At 39.9% G+C, this 22,140-nt stretch overlaps 1 pseudogene; it reads right to left on the reverse strand.

The window, feature by feature from the left end:
* Window positions 1-2,582: 2,582 nt before the first annotated feature.
* LOC101690091 overlaps window positions 2,583-22,140 on the reverse strand; it is a 79,785-nt pseudogene continuing 60,227 nt past the window's right edge.

A 22,140-nucleotide genomic window follows, 5' to 3' on the forward strand; every position in this document is an offset into this window, starting at 1 on the left:
TTATTAAAGTACTTAATTTTGTACTCACACTTGATCTCCTTTCCAGTAGGTCTAATACTGCACAGACTCCAGGACAATTTGCATGTGCATCAGATTTATCACATAATCACAGAAACTGCTTAGGAGCTGAATTTACTGATCATGTGTGCCTACAAAGAGCATGAAAACCGATCACCTCTGCATGGTACCTGCAAAAGCAGATATTTTTAAAGAAATATCTGAAATGAGTAAGTATAGAATTATATTTCATGGAGCAGAATTTTCTATGGATGTTCCTTCCTAGCACCATGATTATTAATAGTTGTTAATGACTGAAGGGCGTCATGGTCAAATAAGTTTGTGTTATGCTGAGTCAACATTAAACTGATGTCTTTACTGTAGGACACACCAGTGTTTAATATGCTAATGAGTTATGGATCTCTAAGAAGGAGCCATGGTGCACAGCATTTCCCAGCCCCGTCTGACCTTGAAAGTGGGTTACACTGTGCAAGTGCTCTCTTGAATACATTTGGAATATTGCTATCCAGAAAGAGCAACAGAAATCTGGCTGAATCCTGGTAGCCATCTGGGTATGAGATAGCACCTTGAACATTGACTAGCTAACTACATGAGGTATTGGTGAAATTTAGTCCTAAAGACAGAAGCAGGAAATGATTAAGCCACACTATCTCTGAGCTCTTATCACTAGAGCATATTTATCTTGTTATAAGGAAATGTTGAGGACCTGTGTGAGAGACCCACTCTCAGATTTTGCTCTAAGCTTAAAATCTCTTATCCCTAAAATAGGCTTGGAGATTTTACACTTCCACCTTCTGTCCAATTCTGATCTCCACAGAGAGAATGGCTGTGCCCATCCATAGGTTTTGTGAGACCCAGGATGCCACAGAGCATGCCAAGGGAAGAAGAGTCCTCTTAAGATGGCAGTTCATGAAGATTCAGTGAGCAGTGTCTGCATAGCATCTGCAGTACAAAAGACAGACACTCTCCAAAATGAGTAATAAGGGCTCTGGAGCAAGCAGCAGATGTCCCAAAACACACAGCTCAGGGGAAAAGGAAATTGGGGCATGCCGGGGGCCATACTGGAAATTGTCTCTTGGACACCTTACTTCAGGGTTATCACCAGTTTCTTAATAACAAGGGAGTAGAAATTGGTTCCATAATCCATTATATATCCTTTTTAGTTTACCACATGTAATAATCTTTGTTGAATGTTCACTCTGTGTTAGGGGTCATCTCATCAGACTCTCACAAGTCGATGCATCACTGAAGAGGAAACTGAGGAACAGAATGGTCATAGAGTATCCTCAGTGCACACTGAGAGGCAAACACAGCTCTATCGGACATAAAAGCCAGTCCCCTTCTCTGAACACACAGTTCTCCACAGAAGACATGCTTTATCCTTCCAGTCATTAGCAACCAATTCTTCATTGGCTTTTGTAATTCCCAAGTTAAGCACACCTCCAGGTATCATGCACAAGACCCTCTACTGGTAATCATCTTCCTAACCATACAGGAAAGAAGAACCACATTTTGTCTTTTTTTTTTTTTTTTTTTAAGATTTTATTTATTTATTTGACAGACAGAGATCACAAGTAGGCAGAGGCAAGTGGGGGTGGAGAGGGGGAGCAGGCTCCCCACTGAACAGAGAGCCCAATGCAGGGCTCGATCCCAGGACCCTGAGATCATGACCTGAGCTGAAGGCAGAGGCTTAATCCACTGAGCCACCCAGGTGCCCCCCACATTTTGACTTAATGGGCTTAATTCTATCTGGATATATTTAGGGTAAGCAGAGTCCAGTTTGCCCAGGACAATCTTGGTTTATATGTCTTTTTTTTTTTTTCAATTCTGAGATTTTTTTCATTTGAAGTAAATCTTAATGCTATTAAATTCACAAATATACTAATTTAAACACCCAATTCTATTTATCTAAAACACACATTGCAAACCTACAAATATCTATTCTCTCCACATGTCAGAGCCCATTCATTTCATGGTTTGGAAGTGGGGAGAATAGATTCCCCTTAAACTGCAGGTCAGCAGGTGTTTCTTTACAGTTAACCTTAGCAGAATCCATACAAAATAGTAATTGACAATGATCTTCTTTACTTTTTAACTCACAAGGAAACACCTTCAAAACTGCATTTTGTTAAAGTTTCTGTACTAAAATGTAGAAAAACTGAACTACACAAATATTGAAAAGTTTAAAATTTCTGAATTTTTTATTCCTGGTACCACTACCACAATTACAGGGCAATATAATGATGTAATGAAAAGAAAAAGAAAAAGAAAAAGCCACAACAGACATTGTACAATCAAACGTACATCTGATTGACAATACGTTGCATCAATCAATTGCTGTGCTTTTTGCAAACTGTGGCTATGACAGTCCTGAGCAAGAAGGCTTTCCTGTTTAAGCTGCAGTAACTTTTCTGACTATGGATCATTGTTCCTTCTGTGGCATATTTTTACAGTTCCTCTAATGCATTTGGGACGATTGTCTCAAAGTAACTTGTAGCTTTCCTGACAACTCCTCGCGCTCTCTCTCCTGCTAAGAACTGTAGCCCTTTTATTCTGAAATTTGTTTAGAACCTTCTCCTACCATATCCACTGCTTCCACCACCAGATCCATAACCACCACCATAGGGACTGTCCAAGCTTCTTCCACCAAAACTGCCCCCCTTCATGGGTTCATAATTAGATTGCTATTGTCCACTATCCTTTCCAAAATCATTATAGTTCCCACCTCCAAAATTTCCTTCTTCACTGTAACCATCATATCCTCCACCACAACCTCCATATCCACCTCCTTGGTTCCCATATCCTGGTCCACCACCACCATAGCCTCCTCTACTCCTATAACCAGGACCGCCACCATAGTCGCCACCATCACCTCCAAATCCATTGTATCCACCATCACTTCCCCCGTAACTACCTCTCCTGCCACCACCTCACCACCATAGCCTCCTTTTCCACCAAAGTTTCCACCATGGCCAAAGTTACCACCACCTCCAAAGTTTCCTCCACGACCCATGAAGTTGCCAGACCCACCTCCATGACCTCTCTGTGATCCAGCAGACTGCCTATCTTGTTCAAAAAGGGCCCTTTTCACTTCACAAGTATGCCCATGAATAATGTGGTGTTTCTGAACAACAATTTTATCAACTGCATCCTGGTCATCAAAAGTTAAAAAGGCAAATCCTCCCTTTTTTCCACTCTGCCTGTCTTCCATAATTTCTATGGTTTCAATCTTGCCGTAGTGGTCTCTCAAATTATATTCTTCTGTATCTTCTTTAATCCCACCAACAAAAATTTTCTTCACTGTTAGGTGGGCACCAGGCTTTACAGAATCCTCTCTAGAAACTGCTCTCTTTGGTTCCACTACCTGCCCATCAACCTTGTGTGGTCAGGCATGCATTGCTCTATCCACCTCTCCAACACCAGAGAAAATTTCTCCCCATCCATCGATGTTGGGCTTGCTATTAGTTTCCTTTGGTCAATGGCATGAAAGCAGGTAACAGGAAAGAATTTTGAAAATCTCATGAACTTTTAGTTTTGTCTTCTCACGCCTCTGCCCTTGCCATGGGAAGAAACTCCCAGGCTGTCTGCTGGGTCCATGAGGAGCAGGAAAGGCTTGTGAATAGACCTACTCCTAAGCCCATCTCAGATCCACTGATCCTCACTGAGCTATAGGGCTGAAGAAATGGTTATTGTTCATTGATGTTAAGATGTCTTTTGGTACTTGCTATCAGAAACTACTAATAGGGTTTATTTGCTATAGGGTTTATAGGTATACATAGGGTTTATAGGTATATATCTGATAGGGCTGTGTGTTTCTCTTTTGTGGTATTTACAGCAGCTGTAATTTTACAATTATTAGGGTTATGATGTAATAGACATATCTTTCCGGAAGTACAGCATGCCCACAGTAACCAACATACCCTCTCACTATCCCCCAGTACAGTCTGATAGAGCAGGCACCCAGTAAACAATTTCTTAAAAAATATAAAGGAACTAAAGGCCCCTCCATGAGCAGGTATATGAATAATATACTTTCAGGATAATGTCCTGACTACTTTCAGGACAATGAATAATGAAGAAATAAAAAAGATTAAATTTTCTAACTTTAAAAGCGTCAAATGGTGAGTGACGAAACTTGTGTCATCTTTAAAAAGCCGGTTCCCTGGCTAGGATTGTTATTTGGACTCTCCTGTCACCTGCATGCCAAAATCAAGAACAAAAGCTGTAAACAATCACCTGTATTTACACCAGGAATCAGTGCTCCTGATGAGAAAGTCAACTGTCAGATTAGGTGAAGGCGAGATTGATTTTTTCGCACATTAATCACTAAAGTAAATCTATTTCCTCCTCCCCCATTTCCCGCTCTTCTACCCCACAAGGGAGAAATGAAAAGAAAGGGAAGGAAGAATGTCTTTCCCATGAGTCTCACTAGATACACCACCAGGCAGGCTGAGCGTGATTGATGGGGGTAAACTATTAATGACCAGTAATGTTTTGGAAAAGAAGAAAAAGACTACTTTCAGGACAATGCTCCTCAGAGCTACAATTCTATGTCCAAAAATGTCAATTCTTGCCAGAATCTTGCACAAAAGAAAATATTTCTAAGATGCTCTTGAATGTTTTTTCAAAACATTCTTCCAATTCTTCCAAAACATTTCTTCCACATTCTGATTTTGTCCTCTCCCAATACAAGCCAATAAAAACACTACGTAAATTGATTTCTCCCAGGATAGTAGATGGTGACAGTCACGTCTTGCGCCCTACCTGCTGCCCAGACTCCGATCAGACCTCCACATGGGGTGGGGCCAAATTCTGCACATCATGTGCTCAATATCTCTTATGAGTCACAGTTAATATCAAAATTTCCAAGGCAAGGTCAGGTGCACATAAAATGCAGAACCCCCGGAAGCACTGTTTTTGGATACCAAGCATGTGCAGTGACCTGAGGATACCCACGCATTCCTCCGAGGGGGAAGAGAGGTGGATGGAGCTGTGACAATTGAGTGGACACTGTGCTTAGGTGTGGGTGAGGGAGAGACGATCTGGTTCCTTCTTTCAGTTCCTCATTCACTCATTTATTCCCCAGGATGCGCTCAGGGCCTTCATTGTGCTGGGCACTGAGGATGGAATGATCGACGGTCTTTCTGGGGAAGACTGAGAATGAAACTAGAAGGATCCATACACCTTGATAAGGGTGGGATAAGGGGTGAGCACAGGGCAGCGGGATCACATGGGTGATGAAGTTGACCTGGTTTGCGACTGGTCAGGGAAGCCCTGAATGAGGAGATATTTAAGCTGGTATTTGAAAGACAAGTGGCAGTTTTCCAAGGTGATCCAGGAGGAGAGAGGGTACTGTAGGCGTTCAAGTCTGAGATGCAAAGGCCGAGAAACAGGATGGAGAGACTTAGCTGTGGGATTCTGGGACTATAGCTCAAGGCAGGGTTGAGGTGAGGAACAAGCCTGAAGGAGACAATGGATGGGGCATCTGGGTGGCTCAGCGAGGTAAACGTCTCACTTGAGATTTCAGCTCCGGTCATGGTCTTATGGGTTGTGAGATTGAGCCCTGTGTCCCATGCTCAGTGGGAACTCTGCTTGAGATTCTCTCTTCCTCAGCCTCTGCCCCTAGTGCTTATGCTCTCTCTCCCTCCCTCTAAACTAAACAAATAAGTCTTATAAAAGAAGAAGGTGATGACGACGACAGTGGAGTGTATAGCAGGGGCCAGAGCATCTGAGTCTTTGCCGGGCTGTCTAACGAGTTTGGGGTTTAACCTGAGGAAAATGGGAGTCACAGAGGGTTTTTAATAGGGAATGGCATGACCAAGTTAGGGGAGTTAAGAGGAAGCAGTACATTGATTTTCCTGGGTTTCTCTTCTGTGTCTTATAGTCCTGGACATACAAAGTTAGTTAAATAAAAAAGGAAGAAGAGGCTTACTGTCTTGAAAAGGGTCCTTCTGCCCACAAAGGGGACAGGCACAACTCTAGCTTGCTCGCTCAGCTGAAATCGATAAGGCCCTTTGAAGGCCACTGCAGAACATAGTGTTGAAGGGTCAGGAAGATAGCTGGAACAATAGTAAATACCTTACGAAAACTGATGGATGAAGGGGAGTTCTGAAACGGGACCCAGAAAAGCCACAGTGATGCCCCAACTCTTTCTTAAACCCAAAGATAAGACATAACTTTTTGCAGGAACATCGAAGGACATGAATGTTAAAAATAACGTACAATGTTTACTTTGTGTTACTACTCTGTGGAAACCAAATATCATTTTCATGGGTTTAGAAATGTAAAGATGAATTATATATAAGTTGTTCTGCCCTGAAAATGAGGTTGAGGTCTTGAGATGCGAAACATGAGAGGAAGTCCAAACCTCTGGAGAAAACTTTCCTCTGAACTTTCAGAAGAGGCATCAAAAAAATTATCAAAAGGGAAAAAAAATTCATTATATCTTTAATGAAATTGATGATCTCTGGTTGTTTTTTTTTCCCCCCCCCTGGTTGTTTTTAAGCTCTAGAATTCGACTCTTCTTTTTTATGGTGAGCAAGAGTATTGTAACATTTTAAAAGTGTTTTTATGCGGGTGCCTGGGTGGCTCAGTGGGTTAAGCCGCTGCCTTCGGCTCAGGTCATGATCTCAGGGTCCTGGGATCGAGCCCCACATCGGGCTCTCTGCTCAGCAGGGAGCCTGCTTCCTCCTCCTCTCTCTCTGCCTGCCTCTCTGCCTACTTGTGATCTCTCTCTGTCAAATAAATGAATAAAATCTTTAAAAAAAAAGTGTTTTTATGCATGTTCTCTAATTTAATCTTTAATCATTATCTTTGACAAATTGTTATTTTGAGGCCTGAATGGAAACATACAACCCACACTGTCCAAATAAACGAGTATCACGAACATCTTCCTACCCCAACATAGATTCCTACAACCTAGAGCAACATCCAATTCATTTTTCTTAAATGTCGTCTTCTTTCAAAATTAAATAACAACTTCAAATACTTCCTTGGGGGATTGTAAGCAATCACCATATCCCATTCCACACATTCCCAAAATTCCTTCATATCTCAGTGCCATCAGCCAATGCTCCATTTTTCAAATCATCCCCAGCAGTGGGGACCTTAGAAAGAAAACAAGTGTGGATACTTGTTAGGGGATGATTCGAAAAATGGTTATCCCAGAAAAGTAGCTATTTTTTCCTGTGTGGAGAGATGGCTCTCTCCCTCATGAAGGACATCTGCAAAAAGATTAATCGCAAGTTGTGTCAACAGAAAAATAGCCCCCAAAGATGTCCAATAAATTATGGAATTAAGGTTGCTAATCAGGTGACCTTAAAATAAAGTTATTCTAGATAATCTGGGTGGGCCTGGTTCAATCAGTTGCAGGGATTTGGGAACAACGTGAAAGCTCCCCTGTAGAGGAAATTCTGCCTGTGGGTAGCAGATTTTAGCGTGTCCATGTGGATGAGATTTCCAGCCTGGCCTCGCTGACAGACTGCCCCAGACTACAGACTTGTCTCCTCCATCGCCAGACAACTGCAGGAGTCAATTCTTTGCAATGAACTGTTTAATATAAATCACGTAACAGTTCTGCTTCTTTAGCTGAACCCTGGCTGGTACCAGAGGTCAGGCAATTATTTGGTGACAGCCCATCGACCATTTTCCCAAAAGCGTAACCCTGTTTTATGAACCAGAATAATAAAACTCAATTTTCAACCCTGTGTAACAAATGACCTTAATATTGTTTGAGTGTCTATAAGAATGTAAGCTGTCTGGTTTCTCTACTGCAAAACCACTAAGATCTCTAGTTCCTTATATTTCTCCCGCTGAGCAGCAGGTGCAGTACAGCTAATAAACAATTATAAATAAATACTGTTTTGTTTTGGAAGAAAGTCCAGACAGAAGTAAAGTCATCTGCTGTCAGTATTAGAAGTTGGCACTTAGGGGCACCTGGGTGGCTCAGTGGGTTCAAGCCTCTGCCTTCGGCTCAGGTCGTGGTCCCAGGGTCCTGGGATGGAGCCCTACATCGGGCTCTCTGCTCAGCGGGGAGCCTGCTTCTCCCTCTCTCTCTGCCTGCCTGTCTGCCTACTTGTGATCTCTGTCTGTCAAATAAAGAAGTAAAATCTTACAAAAAAAAAGTTGGCACTTACACATACCTAAAAATGTGTGTGTAATTGGACAGTGTGTCCAATTGGGGCCCCGTGCATGCGCTGTTGAGTGAGCCAATTTTGAGTCAGCAGAGCACAAACAGAACGAGAATTATAGACTAGCAGGAATGGTGAGCTCTTGGTGCATTCTCTGCCTTCCTCCATGCAGGAGCAGAGGTTTTTTCTCTCTGGTGAAGTTCTGTGAGCTACCACACCGTAGACTGTTGTGAGCTGTGGCAGGTCTGTGGATCAGAGCAGAAGTTTGATCCAAGGAAAAGATTGCCCTCTGGGAGTAAACCCGGTCTTCCAAACTGCTGGCTGCTTCAAGATTTGAGATAAATTGACTTGCTGATGAGGATTTAGGAGCTAGCAGTCGCTCTGGTGTCCTCAGAGTAGTGAGGAGTGGAAGCTACCTCTCTCAAGAAAATCATTTTTCTACCATTTTCCTCTTTCAGTCCTAGACCAGGCTTGCTGGGCTAAGACGATACTTTCATAGGTGGTCTCCTGAGATGGGGTGGTCATGGCATGGAGAACTACAATAGATTTCCTTCAAGAACTCATGACATAAAGTCTTGGAGATAAGTAAAAGTCTGTAAGTCTGAGGCTTGGGGAAAGTTAGTTTTGTTACGGGGTTGACAGAACTCACAGAGTTCTAATCCAACAACCAGTTGAATGGGGACAATCTTAGTTTGTGCCAATGGGTAGGTTTCTCCTTGAGCTGAGATGTTACTGTTATAATAATGAGGAATTGGAGGGGATCCTCCAATTGGAGGGGATCCCTCATTCTTCAGAGGCCCCTCTCTTACAGTGCTTATATTATATAGTAATTTTATCCCTACTTTAGAGTGTTGTGAAAATTTAGTTCATTATATATATAGTTTTGCCTGTGAAAACTTATTTGTATTAACCAAAATGGACAAGTATAGTTTAAGTTTTATCTGCACAAACTGCCTCATATAATGATTTTCACTGAGAGATTTCAGTGAAAATACTTAGGTATAATTTCCAGCTGAGATGGTTCCTAGAGAAAAGTATAAAAAACTTTCTATCAAGAAAGAGGGAACCCTGATGTCCAAAAAGATGGCTGTAGAACGTCTATTGAGAGACGAGGCTTCCAAGATCCCCAACGAGAATGGGTCTGACAGCAGGGCCTGCCCACCTAGGCAACTGGATGGATGATCTCATTCTTCTGAACCACACCTAACAGAACGTACAAAATTTCATAGTAATCTAGCCCAAGATGAGGCAACTTCATAGTCCCTTTTCCACCTCAGAACTCTCTAAGTTGACGCCTACGGTCCTCTGATTACCCAGAGCCTAAAACATCCCTTGACCTATCAAACAACAAACATCTTTTTAATTCTGTTCACCTGTAAATTTTATTGGGGACTATATTAGAGTTATTCAGAGAAACACAGCCCATAGACGATTAGATAGATAGATAGATGATAGATAGATAGATGATGAAAGAAAGAAAGAAAGAAAGAAAGAAAGAAAGAAAGAAAGAAAAAGAAAGAAAGAAAGAAAGAGACATATATTTTAAGGAACTGGTTCATTTATTTTAAGGAATTGGTTCATGCATTGTGGGGGCTGACAAATCCCAAATTTGTAGGGCAGCCTGGCAGGCTGGAAATCTGCTCCCAGCTTTATTGAGATATAATTGATACATTATATGGTGTAAGTTTAAGGTGAACAGTGTGTTAATCTGATACACATATATATTGCAGAACAGTTATGCTCACAGCATCAGTTAACGTATCTATCACTTAATATGATTACCATTTCTTTTTTGTGGTGAGAACATGTAAGATCTCTTCTTGACCTTATTCAGGTATATATGAAACCGTATTATTAGCTATAATCACTATGCTGTCAATTAGATCCCCAAATGTGTTAATCACGTAGCCAGAACTTGTACCCTTTGACCAGTATCTCGTTATTTCTCCCACCCCAATTCCTGGTAACCTTCAATCTACTCTCTGTTTTTCCAACTTTGGCTTTTTCAGGCCCCACATATGAGTGGCCTCAGATAGGACTTATCTTTTTCTGTCTGACTATTTCACTTTTGATGCTGCATTCTTGAGTCTGAAGGGAGTCTGGAGGGAAAATTTCTTCATTCTGGAGAGCTCTTAAGTCTTTTCTCTTAAAACTTCCAACTGAGGAGCACTTGAATGGCTCAGTGGCTTAAGCCTCTGCCTTCGGCTCAGGTCATGATCTCAGAGTCATGGGATCAAGCCCCGCATCGGGCTCTCTACTCAGCAGGGAGCCTGTTTCCCCCTCTCTGCCTGCTTCTCTGCCTACTTGTGATCTCTCTCTCTCGTCAAATAAATAAATAAAATCTTAAAAAAGAGGAAAAAAAACAACAACTTTCAACTAATTGGATGAGCCCCATTCACATTATGGAAGGAATTTTCTTTACCAAAGATCTACTGACTTAAATTTCAATCACATCTAAAAACATCTTCAGAGCAACATCAAGACTGCTGTTTGACCAAACAATGAGGTACCATAGTCTAGCCAATTTAACACATAGAATTTACCACCACAGAACCAAAATGTCTCTAGGAAAAAAAAAATAAAGTTTTAAAATTGAATTGGGGTTTTTAAAATCCAAGTCCAAGATGTTTGTAGAATGGAGGAAACAATTTTGGTTTGATAGCCAGATAACACATGTTCTAGTACCATTTTAGTCACTCTCTGGCTGTGTGACCTTGGGCAGGCACTTGACATCTCTGAATCTTGTCTCTGTGATCTATAAAATCTATAGGTTGGACTATATGCATTTGTTAATTCATTTTTTTTACATAGATGCAACAAAAACTTAATACATTTCTAAGTTAGGTCCTCCTGGGTCTCTGCTAGATATTAAAAGTTTTCTAGAGGTCTTCATTATAGAGACAGCTTAGTGAAAATTATTACCAAGATTTTGAAAAGTACAACAACACTTTTATTGCTGGTCTGTCTTGCCTTTTTTTTTTTTTTTAAATAATTTTCCTACCAGTGTGGAAAGCTTCTATTCCAAGACCTTTCTGCATAAAGAGCTGGAGGCTAGGATATAAAATATTGATTTTTGCTGAGTATAGCTCTTGCTTGAATGTGATGGGTTCTTTGGTTAATGTCTAATTAATGACAAAGCAGAGCCATATGGTTTAATGAAAAATATCATTAAAATAATAAAAATTTAAGTCACTTCCTGACCTTTAAACATCACTCTCAGAAAAGAAACATATTTTATAGCAATTTAAAACCACAAAAAGACGAATTAGACGTTTTAAAATATACTGCATTCAACAGCGTACTCTATTATACTTAAATATATTGAATAAAATAGTGAAATAAAATCTGAAATAAAATCGAACTTGGTTGACATGATTCCGCTCTCCTCTTCTGCCCGGCTCTGCTGTGAGAGGACTGGACACCGCTTGAGGGGGAGGGAGAGAAGGAGTGGAAAGGGGGAAGGAGAAATGGCAGCCACCTCATCTCAGGAAGTGGGGAGGAAAAGGGTGGGTTCCTCATTCCCTGTACTCTCCATGTCCAATATCCTCAGACAGGACCTATGAAATGGATGCCAACTAATAAAACCTTCCTGGAATCATGGCTGCTGTCCTGGGGAACCCAGACATTTTAGAACATGGAAATTCTCATCTGTATTGAAAATCACCACTGAGAATCCCAAGTTGCCACCGATGGATTTTAAACCTGCATCTGGGGGCATGGGAGTAGTCATTTCACTAATCCTTTAATGATGCATCTGTGTGTTTGAGGTAATTGAGCTTCCAGACTCTGTGTATGGCATTATGGTGGAGGGGTTAAGATGGCACACAGTAAGAAACCATTAATATATTAGTGTATACTATATAACAGTGTATTATTATATTTAAAGTTTGAATAGTTTAAGAAGTCACACCCATTCTCCCATGTAAATCCTTAAATTTATCTTAACATCCCTTTACATCCAGGACGATATCTCACTTGACATAAATCTCTTAGATTTGGAAGGGGAGGTAAAGGAGGAGTATTTTTAAATTCCTTAAGAGTCAAGCTTTGTTGCGTGGAAGTGAAGTCAAGATTTGAATTCCTATTTTTTAGATATTTGGTGACTTCATTATATAGACTATGCAGGTTTTGGGATAAGCACCCTACAAATATTCCAGGCCTTAACACCATGTGAGAACATTACAAGGTCACAGTTCTTCTCAATGCCCAGGTTTTTCTAGCCAGAAATTATCTTCCTTCAAAATGTCCCCCTCATCATTTCTGAGCATTCCCAGGTAACTATTTTGGGGGGTGATCAGGATTAGGTTCCATACCCGGCTCTCTGTCCTTTTGGTCAAGCCCCTCACTCTTGCTTTGATGCCCATGGCACTCAAGATATCATATTTCTTCTAACACGGTTGTCACGAGCCAGCAAGAACACTGGCCTTAGGGGGAAGGGGACCTCTCTTGTGCTTAGTGTCCAAAACATGAGGCCAACCCCTTCCTCAGTCCCCATAGCACAGCTGAAGCACAATTAGATCTTTTAGTTAGGTTTTACATGGTTAGTGTTCAGATATAGGAAGAAAAACTATCAAAGAAAAAAAAAGACAATTTTCAATTGCTACTAAAAGTGACTCCTTTCAGATCCCACAGACCCAAATGGACTTCAGAGTCTCCGCCAGCCTGCATTCAAGAGGCAGGTCTCTATTCCCACCTGCTCCCCACTTTCTGACCAGCCCATCTTACTACTGATTGAAGCATTCCTATGTCTCAGAGTCAACAGCAAAACCTCCCTTCTTGGCTCTATGAAGAATGGGCCATGGTTTTTTCTCACCCTCATATAAACACTGCTCTTCATAATTGACTTCTTATGATGCAGGCTGTAAGAATATCTTTTGTTTTTTTATTTGTTAGGTGTATTTATTTTCAAATATACTTTGATTTTTAAAAATTATTATTTCAGAATAAACCCCACCCCAGTGTGTGGCTTAGTTCTTTGAGCATCATATGAGTCTTACATATGTACTTTTCCAAAGGCTAGGTTAATCTTTAAAAAACAAAACAAAACAAAACAAAAACAAAGGAAAACTTACCCTTTTGGAGGACTTCAGTCTTTTTCTCCAAAATGATATTAAAAAAATAAAATGTCTGTGTGTCTTTATTCTTTTCCCTTTATTGTGTCTCTATATTCCTGTAAACAAATATTCTTTGGAGAACACAAAGAACTCTACATAATTTAAGGGATTCTAATCCCCCACTTAAGGAAATTACTTAGTTCTGTTAAACACATACCTAGTTTATGTTACTAAAAATAGCTCTAACTTCTCAGCTTGGAGATTTATCTTCTTGCATTTAGTTGTTTCCCTAGAATACTAAATAGGTACTTAATTTTCCTTTTTTACCCCTCAGAATAAATGGAGAGATTTTCTTAAAGGTTAATTCATCACTTTAAGAAATACAAGCAGTTCGGGGAACCTGGGTGGCTCAGTCGGTTAAGCATCTGCCTTTGGCTCAGGTCATGACCCCCGGGTCCTGGAGTAGGGCCCAGCATTAGGCTCTCTGCTCATCAGGGAGTCTTCTCCTTCTGCCCTTCCCCCCAAATCGTGTGTGCTCTCTCTCTCTCTCCCTGCTCTCTCTCAAAGAAATACGATCTTTAAAAAAGCAAAAGAAATACAAGCAGCTCAAATTTTTCAAAATGAAGCCTTTCCAGATTAAAACAAGTATTTAATATCCTAACAGTCTCCTTCCTAAACATTTACCCAGAGAAATGAAACCAGATGTCCACACAGAGACTTATACAAGCAGGTTCATAGATGCTTTATTTGTAATAATTCAAAACCAGAAAAAAAAACAATTAAATGCTTGATGAATAAACAAATTACTATTAATAAATATAATGGAACACTTCTCAGCCATGAAAAAGAACAAACTGCTATTTTTACCCAACAACATGGATGCATTGGAAAAGCACCACGTTTAGAAAAAGAGGTCAAACTCTTCCAAAGGCTACATACTGAATTTAAATGACCTTTTGGAAATTAGGGACAGAATCTTAAATTAATGGTTGCCAGGAAAGGATATGGGGAGAGATGATTAGTTAGCTGATAAAGGGCATAAAGGAACTTTTAGGAGTGATAAAAATAGTCAGTATCTTTTTTTTTTTTTAAAGATTTTATTTATTTATTTGACAGACAGAGATCACAAGTAGGCAGAGAGAGAGAGGAGGAAGCAGGCTCCCCGCTGAGCAGAGAGCCCGATGTGGGACTCGATCCCAGGACCCTGAGATCATGACCTGAGCCGAAGTCAGCGGCCCAACCCACTGAGCCACCCAGGCACCCCAAAAATAGTCAGTATCTTGATTGTGGTGGTGGCTGAACTCACTGAACTTACAAAGGGTGAATTTTCCTGAAGGTAAATATCTCACTAAACCTGACTTTAAAAAACTACATAGTGCATACACAATGCTAGAGCACCCTTTTGCATGTATTCTATCTTGGACTAGCTCCATTGAACTAGTGTTGGCCTATCCACTTAAAAGTGAAGAAACAGCCAAAAAAAAAAAAAAAGGTGAAGAAACAGCTTGAAGTAAATGGCCAATTAGGAAGTGAACATGTATCTGCTGATTTTCTGCCAAGTGCTAATGCCATTCTCCTACACTGCACCTATCAGTAGAGATGATTTTTTTTAAATTCACGATTTTTTCAAATGTCAAGCAGAGAGAGTCAATTATCATATGGTTTCACTTACTTGTGGCGCATAAGAAATATCATGGAGGACATGGGGAGTTGGAGAGGAGAAGGGATTTGAGAGAAATTGGAAGGGGAGGTGAACCATGAGAGACTATGGACTCTGAAAAACAATCTGAGGGGAATGAAGTGGTGGGGGGGTGGGAGGTTGGGGTACCAGGTGGTGGGTATTATAGAGGGCACAGATTGCATGGAGCACTGGGTGTGGTGCAAAAATAATGAATACTGTTATGCTGAAAATAAATAAATTTAATTAAAAAAAAAAATTCACGATTTTTTTTTTGCATGTGAAAAGGATCATCTTTTGCAAGGATTGAAACAAAAAGCGCTTAAAAAAGAAAGAAAGAAAAACTCACTCCAAATGTTCTTGTTCCAAAATAATCATTAACGTCAGACATTCTGGACATTTCTCCATGTATATTTTCAGAAAGAAGTATGGATGTATCCTTTCTTCCAATTGAGCAGCGTTGTACCAAGAATGGTTCTAGGCCCTAAGGATAGAATTCAAGACAAAATCTTTCCTTTTTTGTGGAGCTTGTTCTGAAAAGAGAGATAAAAAAATTGTTTTAAAAAAAGTTATCGAAAATAATTTCAGATAGAAAAATTATATGAAGAAAGATGAAAATTGCTAAGAGAACAGAGAGCAATGGTGGGAGGAAGTATATGTTGACTGGTCAGCAAAAGTTTCTCTGTGAAGCTTTTTCTTTTGAGCAGAAACATGAGTGAAGTAATGGAGAGACCCAGGAGAACATTTATGGGAAGAACCTTTCAGGCTGAGGGAAGGTAAATGCAAAGGGTCTGAGGTGGAAATACACTTGGAAGGTCCAGTGTGCTGGAAACTGTCCCCCTTCTTAGAAGGTGCTCCCTTCACACAGCCTTGGGAAGTCTTCCTTTTTTTTTTTTTTTTTTTTTTTTTTTTGTAATATTGGACAGAGTGTCACACTGTTTAAAGTTCACTTTAAAATGCTTCAGTTTAGGGCGCCTGGGTGGCTCAGTGGGTTAAGCCGCTGCCTTCGGCTCAGGTCATGATCTCAGGGTCCTGGGATCAAGTCCCGCATTGGGCTCTCTGCTCAGCAGGGAGCCTGCTTCCCTCTCTCTCTCTCTGCCTGCCTCTCTGCCTACTTGTGATCTCTGTCTGTCAAATAAATAAATAAAATCTTTAAAAAAAATGCTTCAGTTTACCAGTATGATATTATGTGTGTGCCAGACAATTTATGCTTAAACCAGGGAGTGGTGCACTAATTCACCATTAAAAGCACCCAATCTAAGCCCCAATGGTCCTCAGCTCTGTCTCTTGGGAAAGCTACTACAAGCTGTTTGGAAACTGTATCTCCATTATAAAAAATATACTCTAGCCTACTAAGGGTCAGGAAAAACCAGTGACTTACTACCATGATGACTAGTGGAGCTCTCATGGATGAAACTAAAAGTTTTTTTTTTTTTTTTTTAAGATTTTATTTATTTATTTGACAGACAGAGATCGCAAGCAGGCAAAGAAGCAGGCAGAGAGAGAGGAGGAAGCAGGCTCCCCACTGAGCAGAGAGCCCAATGCGGGACTTGATCCCAGGACCCTGAGATCATGACCTGAGCCGAAGGCAGCGGCTTTAACCCACTGAGCCACCCAGGCGCCCCTGCACTTTGCTTTTTAACTTTCATAATATGTCTTGGTGTTCTTTCCAGTTCAGTAAATAGAAGGCTACTGTATTCTTTTGGCTATAGGTGCACAGCATTCCATTACATTGCGTATACAGTTTCTATTTTTTTTTAAGATTTTATTTATTTATTTGACAGAGATCACAAGTAGGCACAGAGGAAGGCAGAGAGAGAGAAGGAAGCAGGCTCCCCGCTGAGCAGAGAGCCCGATGTGGGGCTCCATCCCAGGACCCTGGGATCATGACCTGAGCAGAAGGCAGAGGCTTTAACCCATTGAGCCACCCAGGTGCCCCGAAACTAAAAGTTTTAATGGTAAGTGGATTTAAGTTACAAGAGTTCAGAGCCACCCTCTCTCTACTCTAGCCTAAACTGCCTATAAGTATATGGCGAAGTTTCTAACCTACATGCAAACATGGTGCCCTAGACTTACCCTTTAATGGTCTTCTACTTGGGGAATGGTTTAGAATGGTTTTGGGTTTAGAATGGTTTTTGACTGCACTGTGCAGACAAAAAAGCAGAGAACTTGGCCTCTGATGGTTGTCCTATCTTTCTGAAATGAAACTTTCAGTGTTATCTGATCTTACAAAACATTTGTATAAATATTGTGTGTCTGCTTGCTAATGAGTGGTTAGTCTAATAAATGTGGTCGTATCCTCAGTACAGGGGACTATAAATGTTATTAAAAGAGATCATATGTATTAGCTCTATACTACGTGTCAGGTATGGCGATATGCTCTGAAGAAAATGAAAAAAAAAAAAAAAAGAAAAAAAATGACATAGTTACCATTCTCCTGGAAGGACCATTCAGTGACAAGATCAAAATTTAAAAATTTGCATGAGAAATTATTTAAAATTAATGAAGTGCTAAGAAGCAGATATTCAGCAGACCAAGAGGGCGTGTAACAGGAAGATAAGTGAATAAAGGAATAGGAAGGAAAATTTACTTACAGAACGTAATTTAAGGTATAGTTATTTATTATTATGTTCAATAGCTGAGAGTTACAGTCCTTGGAAAAATAGGCAAAAGTACTAACCATCTTTTTGAAAATATGAGAGAGAGGTCTAAAGAGCCTTGTATTTTTAGTCATTAAGATATACCCCTTTCTAATGCCTCGACAAAAGGTTTACAGAGTGACTAATCTAGACAGTGCTGACATGAAGCCAAGGTAAATAAACATAAAAGGGTTGTAGCCTGGTGTCTGGTATCATACAGAGAGATTCATCTATCAAGTGGTTGTTTAGTCTGCAGATGCTAGGGAACCAACGTGACAGAACATAAAATGATATTTTTACTGCAAAGTTATTGATGGATGAGGAGACAGAATACTAGAATGTCAGAGCTGGAAGGGGTTCTAAGAATATGAATGACTTATCCAACTTTAAGCCTTAGCTGAGGTAAATTGGGCTTCCTGATCAGAGCTTCCCATCCTGTGCTTACCTCTCAACAGCACAGTGGAGGCCACAGCCTGAGACGGAGGGGACACACTAAAACCCAGAGCACACAGGAGGGGTCCTGAAAATGGTCACTGCCATCTTGGATAAAGGATCACAAGGCTCTATCTGGGTATTTTCTTTGTTTTCCTCCATCTTCCAAGTTCTCTATAATGAGAATATCATAATAGCAGCTAAAATGTATGAAGATTTCACAGTGGGCCAATATTATGCTATTCATTTAATTCTCAAAATAGCCATATAAAATAAAAGGATGCTATTATCCCAATTGATCATGTGAATCTTGCTGAAAGTTAAGAAAGACAAGAGTCCCAAACTATGGAACTCTTGTAAAACAGAGCTTGGATCTGAATCTCTGTCTGTATTTAAGCTTGAGCCACAACTACTGTATATCATTCTTTTAAAAAAATGTATTTATTTGCGAGAGAGAGAGCATGCATGCAACAGGAAAGAGCAGAGGGAGAGGAAGAGAGAGAGTCTTCAGCAGGTTCCACCTTCAGCACAGAGGCTGATGCGGAGCTTGATGTCTGGGCTCTGAGATCACAACCTGAGCATAAGCCAGGAGTCAGATGCTCAACCAACCGAGACACCCCGGCACCCCAGCACGGTATATTATTCCAAAAAATAAAGATAATTTAATTTGGAAATATTTTGCATTACAGGGTTTTTTTTTGGCTTAATAAAACTTACTTCAGACAAAATTATTTATGGTATAGGTTTGGTTGTCTTCAGCAGAATGATGTTACAAAGAGTGATCAGAGTTAAGCAAAACATTAGAGCTATCCAAATTCATTTGTTTAATCTTTTACAGACAGAAGAAATACACGGTCCTAAGAGTGAAGGAGAAAATGCAAAATTTCATCATGTTCAAAATTTTATCAGCATGTAGAAAATATAATCATTTCTTAGGATCCTTCTGAATTCAAAGGGCTTTAGATTCAGACAGAACATATCTGCACATCTCCTGAGAAACAAAGAAAGGTAAAGTCAAACCAAGTAATGTATCTCAGTGGTAGTTAAGGACCAAGCCAGCAGAGAATAGCTGAAGTGAGCAACCAGACTAGTCGTCTCTCCAAGCTTGGAGCCATGATATAAGAACAATGAAAGAGCTCCATGAACTTTCCCAAGTATCCTTGCTCTGCTTGCAAAACAATGTTAGCAGCAGCAAGAAATCTCCCATGACCTCTTTTAGTCACTACTCCACCCACCATAGATTATTTGTGCCTGTTTTTGGACTTATATAAATAGAATCATACACTATGTACTATTTTTTAATCTTACTATTTTTAAAATTATTTTATTTTATTTTATTTCTTTTCAGTGTTCCAGAATTCATTGTTTATGCACCACACCCATTGCTCCATGCCATGCGTGCCCTCCATAATACCCACCGCCAAGCTCACCCAATCTCCCATCCCCATTCCCTCCAAAACCCTCAGTTTGTTTCTCAGAGTCCACAGTCTCTCATGGCTCATCCCCCACTCCAGTTTCCCCCAACTCCCTTCTCCTCTCCACATCATATGATTTTGCTTACTTGGAGCATAAGGAATAACGCTATGTACTATTTTGAAACCGGTTTCTTTTTATTTATTTAATATTTTCAAGATTTTATTTATTTACTTGAGAGAGAGAGTGAGTGAGAAAGAGAGAGAGAGAGAGAGCACAAGAAGGGAGAGAGGCAGAGGGAGAAGCAGAGTCCCCGCTGAGCAGGGAGCCTGATGTGGGGCTCGATTCCAGGACCCTGAGATCATGACCCAAGCTGAAGGCAGAGGCTTAACCACTGAGGCACCCAGGTACCTCAAGACTGGCTTCTTTCAATTGACATTATGTTTGTGAAGTTCCTCCATATTGTGGGTGTTTCTTTTTTATTCTGATTGCCTGATTTCCTCTGTGTTAATATTTTACAGTTTATCTATTCTAGTGTTGATAGGCATTGGAGCAGTACTGACATGAACATTCTATTACTTGCCTTTCAGTGAATGTAACTATGCACGTTCCCTGTCTATACATCAAATAGGAGACTCGCCGAGTCATAGATGTGTATACAATCATCTTTAATAGAAACTGCCAAACAGCTTTCCAAAGTCAATTTACAATCCCCTCAGCAGTGTGGGAGGGTTCCAATTACTCCACATACATTTTTGTCATTTTTCATTTTAATTATGCTGGTGGGTATATTGTGCCCACCCCCCCACTGGTGTGTTTATTTATGTTTCTGGAGCATAAGATTGTGAGCATCTTTGAATATGATTATTTGGATATCCTTTTGTGTGAGGTGCCTCTTTCAGTCTGGAACTCCCTTGAAGATTTTATTCTGTGACTTTTTCTTCCCGTTTTCTATAAATTTCTTTCTAGATAAATAGATAAACAGATATGTCTATATGTCCCTAGCTATATCTATCTCTCTACCTCTCTATCTCTCTATCTGGAAAGAATATATCCAAGACAAATACAGGACAAATAAATATTTATATTATATTTGGATATATATGTATAACATATGTTTTCCCACTCTTAGATCCATTCCTTCTTCATTATTATATTTTTATAAACACAAACTATTAGCTTTGCTTTATGTTTTCTATTGAATCTGTATTTTTTATATTATGTTTAGCATGTTTTGTATCCTATTTAAGAAATCTCTCCTTATTCCAAATGTAGCAAGATCTCTAACTAGTTTCATAAATATTTTGGATTATAAGAGTAAAAACTATTCACTGTAGAGAATGTGCAAAACATGCTAAAGTGCAAAGAACAACATAAAAATCAATAGCAATCTCACTGCCAGAAAGATAATCACTGTTATCATTTTATATCATTTTAGTTTTAGTTTAGTGTGTGTGTGTTTTACATAAGGAGTATGGGAGTATATACCCTTTTTTTAATGGGGAGGAAGGGGCAGAGGGAGAGATGGAATCTTAAGCAGACTCCAGACCTAGCACAGAGTGCAGTGGTCATGGTGGAGGGGGTTCCCTCTCATGGCCCTGCAATCATGACCTGAGCTTTAATCAAGAGTCAGATGCTTAACTGACTGCATGACCCAGACGCCCCTGTGTATATACACTTTTATCATGTTCTTTTTTTTTTTTTACTTACTTAATCATGTTACTTTAAATTCTTCAAAAGCTTTTCTTTTTAATGATTATATGTCCTGTTAAAATCACATAACTTATATAAAGAGTCTACTATAAATTCTGTGTATATGCTGTATAATCAGAGGACTATTTATGGGCATATATTTTAAACTACATCTAATAAACTTTTATAATAAAATCACTAAGGTCTGAGGTCTAAACATTTGTTTAGTTCCTTGATGACTATAGTAGAATGCCTTTTAGAAAAGTTATAGCAATTTGGAGTTTTGTCAGTGTCGTTAGAGAACCCGCCTCACTATATTTTCCAATATTGGTGTAACAGACCCGTGACAATTTGATGGCAAAAACAATAACTTATCTTACTTTGCATGTCTTTGATTTTTAAAAGGCTAGCTATTTTTCAAATGTTTATCAGTCATTTGTTTATCTTATTTTGTGACTTACATTTTATATGCTTCCTTTTTTGACTTTTCAGACTTACAATTTGGTTTATAGGACTCTAATGTTTAACAATAATGCACATTTCTTTGGGTATAAATGAATGTCTTTAGATGCATTGGAAAAGATCTGGAAAATAAGCTACTGAGATCACAGGGGTGGCAAAAGAGATGTCTAACCTTATGTGAAATAATTTAATTGGCTCTGTATTTCACTAACAAAAAAATGATTTTGTGGAAAAGAATATTCTAGTTTACTGTATGGCCTTCTCTGCTGGTTTTGTTTCCATGAGATGTGAGCGGCTCTTTGTTCTTTGGTGGTGATAGCTGCAAGATTCGGCAACCTTTCCCCTGTATCAGTGAAATGCTGTGGCTCAGGGAGGTCTGCTCAGTTTCAGTTTGCGGACCATCCCACAAGATTTGTAGCGTCTGCCTATGGAATTGACTACAGTTCTGCAGCTGATGGTGGATGATGCTTATCATGGGGCTGGTGGGCACAAGGAGCAGACAGACAGCATGAGTGCCAACCAGTGATCATCTTTGCCCTAGGTACTAGACTTTAAAATTCCGCTGTATTTTAAATGAGTCAGGAAGCAGGGAGAGTAGGGTGGCACACAGCAGGTAATTCAGC

This window comes from Mustela putorius, unplaced genomic scaffold (assembly GCF_011764305.1).
Source record: "Mustela putorius furo isolate JIRA1106 unplaced genomic scaffold, ASM1176430v1.1 tig00004013_pilon_pilon_pilon, whole genome shotgun sequence".
Classification (NCBI taxonomy): domain Eukaryota; kingdom Metazoa; phylum Chordata; class Mammalia; order Carnivora; family Mustelidae; genus Mustela; species Mustela putorius.